This window comes from Eurosta solidaginis, chromosome X, assembly GCF_040869045.1.
Source record: "Eurosta solidaginis isolate ZX-2024a chromosome X, ASM4086904v1, whole genome shotgun sequence".
Classification (NCBI taxonomy): Eukaryota; Metazoa; Arthropoda; class Insecta; order Diptera; family Tephritidae; genus Eurosta; species Eurosta solidaginis.
The window spans coordinates 120,819,605-120,824,733 of record NC_090324.1 but is presented as its reverse complement, the minus strand read 5'-3'; the positions used below and the strand labels follow the sequence as shown (position 1 = coordinate 120,824,733).

General features: G+C 38.6%; 1 pseudogene; it reads right to left on the bottom strand.

Moving 5' to 3' along the window:
- Positions 1-2,579: 2,579 nt before the first annotated feature.
- Positions 2,580-3,305, bottom strand: LOC137235107 (tetraspanin-33-like; annotated as a pseudogene).
- Positions 3,306-5,129: the final 1,824 nt, after the last annotated feature.

The following is a 5,129-nucleotide window of genomic DNA, read 5'->3' as shown; positions in this document are numbered from 1 at the left end:
GCAAATCAAGAAGTTTTTGTTAGTTTGTTACCTACAAACTTGACGTATACTTTAATCAGCAAGTGGGGTTGCGATGGAAGCTCTGGCCATAGCACATATAAGCAAAAGTTTACATGCAGTTCTGACACTGATGAATTTTTGTTTATATTTTCCTTCGTTCCTCTTCAAATACAGGATAAAAAGGTAACATTGTTTGGCAGAATCTTCGACCTTCTTCAACCATGTATTGTCGTCCAATTAAATTAAATTTACTGCTTTGTATTATACTTTACTTTTAAGTTTTTGTAATAAGTTATTTTCACATAATTAATTTAATTGTTTACATTGTTGTTATTATTTTGTAATTCACTTTTACATTCCTGACTGGTACTATAAAATAATTTTGTAAAAATTGTAGTACCAGGATAAATACTCAAATAAATACAAAATATGTATGTACATATGTACAGTCACTCACATAAATAAGTAGACACCCCTTTTTGGACAATTCTTACAATCTTCGCTTTCGCAAATTTATTTGAACTAATTTTCCATAAGAAAATTTGTCACGATCTAAAACAAAACCTAAATTATATTTAAAAAATGTTTGAAAAATTCGACGAATTTTCATAAAAAATTAAAATTTTTTTTTTTCGGAATTTTTTAGAGTATTGAGATTTGTAGGCCATTCAATTTAAGTACAATAAAGTAATATTCTTAAGTCTTTTAAATTTTTTTGGATCTATGTCACTTATTTACATTAGTTACTGTATATGAAATAAGCAAATGTATGCATATGAAGTAAAATTTTGGAAAAAAAATAAAAAAAGAACATATGCCTGAAAAAAATGATGTAGTTGTAATAAATGACTGCATATGAAACGGAAAATCTCATAAAATAATTTTGTCCAGCTAGCTTGTTCTACACGAAACACTGTGAGACGGTGTGGATACCAACGAAGCAGGTGTATGTAATATAAAAACAGCAATAGCTAATAACATTGTAACCTCGCCCACTTTACGCTCCTCGTCATCACCTGCAGTTTTTGTCATATCGATTATGGTAGCCCATGCACTGTGCGATATTTCCAACCATTCGGCGGAAACTTCAACATGTTTTGCCCAACAATCGGTGCATGCCGATTTGAGCGTATGCAATGCTGCCTGTGCAGAGCCCGTATTTGCAAGTATTGTTGTATCAATCGATGATTTATTAGCAATTCACGCATTATTGATGTAGTCATAAAAAATATTGTTGGTAAAATAGTGAGCGCACCTTTTGGTTAACACAACGTTGTAAGATCTTCGACACATTGTAAACCGCTAGCAACTAACATGCCATTATCTTCAGCCAATATAGAAAATAATGATTGTGATGTGCTATTTTTGGCAGCTAATTCTTGTTTAAATGGTATTGTGCTTAATTTTCTGGCTACACTCGTATTCATTGAAGGTATTTGACGCACAAATACGCAAAGGCATACTTATAAAATGGCATAGACATGTGACATACCGGGCACAATCTCGCCACTCTCACCACCTTCACCCAAATTTTCGATTTCCTTTTGTAAATGCGCATTATTGGTGTTGTCCGAGTTTTTATGTTCAATGCGATATTGTTCATGTCTTAAATCATGTTTGGCGGCGTAAATTGGTTGCTTCAATATTTCCATACAAAGTAACCGTACCAGCAGTTCATCACTCGTTAATATTTGTCGATGTAAAACATTACATAATTCAATAGTTACTGTTTTGTTTTTAATCAATTGCTTGCGCGCCCAATCGGAATCGAAAATTGTAAAGAGCGACATTGAAATTTTTTGGGTTTTCCGAAGTACGCGTGCTACACAACGCTTGCATACAAATACCGAATATCATATGAAAACGATCAGCTGATAGTGAATCATGTGAAATTTTGTTGTTAGCTTCATAACCACTAGCACTACCACCTTCCGCACCAGTTAAACTAGTGTTTACATATGCGGCAAAACCTTCATCTTTCAACCATAATGAGGCCGCATATAATATCAGTGGCCATGATGATAAATAATGCGGTTTAGATTCATTGTATAATTGTGTACTATTCGTTTTTGTATGTCATTTATCAAGTGATGATACGAGTAGCTGATGTACGCGTCGTAGGTCGTTCAAATCGCGTGCTACACCAGAGCAAATCCAGGCGGAACATACTTCACAAGCGGCCGCTGTTACAGTTGAAGGGGTACCGGTGAGAAAGCTGGACGTAAAGCGGCACCAACCTGCGCTTGAAATTGTTCGAGTAGTAAATGTCCTGGAAACTCCGGCTCTGGTTCTTTGCAAATCGATCGATTATTTCTTGCAGTGTACGCAAGCCTTCTAAACGCATTGACCCAACAGCACCGTTGTAGCGTTGCAATTCCGGACCCACAGTTGTGATGAGTGCATTCAAAACTCGGCCGACGCATCGATGTACATCCGCATTAGATTGCGAACCAGATAGCAATAATAAATACGATGCGTGTTGTTTTTTTTTAGCGGTCGTCACACAACTTACAGCAGATGAATTCTCAGCATGTCTACGCTCTAAATATTTTTCCACGTCATCCAAACTAGTACTACCTCTATGTAAACGCTGCGTTTATTGCAGCAGCTGCTGAATGCTCCTGAACGCCATAGCCGCACATTATATTGACTAAGCCAGACCTAATGTCAGTAGCACTAATACAGACACGGTAAGGGACACCATAATGCTCCACGGATGGTGATGAAGATCAAAACATTCATTTTTACTCCAATCTTGATAACCACAATTGCTGAGTCCACAACATTTAAATTCAAGTTGTTCATAATCGATGAGTTTGCATATCTGGGTCATCACGATACGAATGGATAATTTTGTCAGTAAGTTTATCTTCTAAGAATTCATATTAAGGGGAAATAAAAATCCCATTATGGCTACAGCTAGTTCAGGCAGAAGGAACATCAATAAGCACACAGTCTACAATTTCAACAAAAAGTATTTTCACGGAATACACAAAACATCTAGCAAAGCTAACTACAGATATTAAAACTCCCATAAGCATTACTACCAATGATATATTGAGTATAACGTCGTGAAATGCTTACAAACGCACCCATTCTGTTGCTTCTTATTTGGCCATGAGGGCATAGAGGTCTATACCGAGTAATAGACCACCAGATAGCAAAAATATGAAATGTAGCAAGAAAATCAAATATTTTACACATGAGCTAACCTCAATGAAATTTTGCAATATTCGTGGATGCATGTTACGTATTTCGATGCCACTATATCCGCCACCTCCCCCAGGATGACGACAGTCACTCATATCGACTTCGGCAAATTTCCGTGGTACTTAGTACTTAAGGTTTTATCTTGTTTTTCTTTTTGCAGAAACATTGTCCTCAAAATATAAGAATAAGGAATTAAACAAAATGATAGTAATAAGAAATTTCGAATAAATTACTATACTTACCGCTCTGCTACCGTACAACTTCGTGGATTTTTTCACAATGACATTTCTCCATTCAAGAAATGCCTTTACCAAGTTTTTTTTGCATTCACACAAATCCAAATTTTTAATTTTAACTAAAAAGTAAAAAAAAAAAAGTAAAAAAAAAGTAAAATAAAATAAGCAAAAAAAGCAAAAAAAATGAGCGAAATCTTTACTATAACTTGTAATTTTTGAATTTCCCCTTTCATTGTGTTTCCCTGTGTTTCATTTTCCTCCTGTGCCAACGCACAAGGTTTGAATATTAGCTACATTTTGGTCTGAAATTAAACCATAATAATGTCCACACACTATTCCGGCAAAGTTTTGCACCTTGTTGGTGGGAACCCCAGGTGGTTTACAGTAAACACCACCACAATTATAGCAAGTTTCTGCAATCTGAAATACTCTACAAACTAGGGAAGGGGTAATAACCGATCTAGCCACTAGTGTAATAATGTCCACACATTAATCCAGCAAAGTTTTGCACCTTGTTGGTGGGTGCCCAGCGTGGTCTATAGTAAACGTCACCACAATTTATAGCAAGTGTCTGCAATTTAAAATACACTAGGGGACAAAAAGATAACCCCAAATCTTGAACTTTGTTTCTAAATTTTGTATACCTAAATTCTACATTTGGATACCTGTTTCTAAATTTTGTATACCTAAATTCTAAATTTGTATAACTGGTTCTGAAATTTGTATACTTAATTTCTAAATTTGTATACCTGGTTCTGAAAAATTTTATAAGTCAAAGTTTTGAGGTAATCTCGTCACTCAGCCACAACGAGATTTTTTTTTGTTGAAAAATAATCAATACAGACACGTATATAATATGACTTAATGAGTCTAATTGCAGGCATCATGACCCGCTACAGCCAATAGCGGAAGGCATATGAAAAAAAGGCCAGCTACTTCAAGGGCCCATGCCATTTGTGTTCGGCTAGGCATCCGATCCGTTTATGCCCAGTCTACCGTTCAAAGACGCCTGAGGAACGGATGCGTGAAGCTCTTCTGGGCAATTATTGTGGCAATTGCCTCTCCATGGCGCATCGCACGGCTGGTTGCCCAAGCAACGGGAGATGTCGGCGATGTGGCGAGAAACACCACACCACTCTTCATGTGGATGAGCAAACCAAAGCCTCACTTGAGCCGTACAAGCCGTGGAGCGTACAGGTAGAGGAGGAAGAATGCGAGAACCTCGAAGGGGCGTTGTCACTATACGCCTCCGATATTGAGGCGGAGGAGATGGAACGAGAAACCACTGAGAGGGACACCTATTCTCAACCGGCCAGCATGGTCCAAGAGATATCGGAACCACTGCCCTTCCGACTCTCCGAGAGATCGGAACCACTGCCCTTCCGACTATCAGGGGGATCGGAACCACGGCTCTTCCGACCCCTGCTACAACATGAGCGCCAACAGTCGAACAGAACCCCTCACCATCGCCGGCGACAACGACAACGCCCCCAGCTGGCCAACAACAACACAAATCGCCGTCACGAAGCCATCACGTCTAGCCTGCCTCGCTCTACGTCGACCTCCGCCGATTCTCGAGGAGTCATTGCCAATCGCCAGCTAAGGACGCCGCTAACGTTCCGCAGTGGACGTACAGGGCTGGACCCCGTCGCTGGACCGGAACTGCGGCCCATGGTATCGATT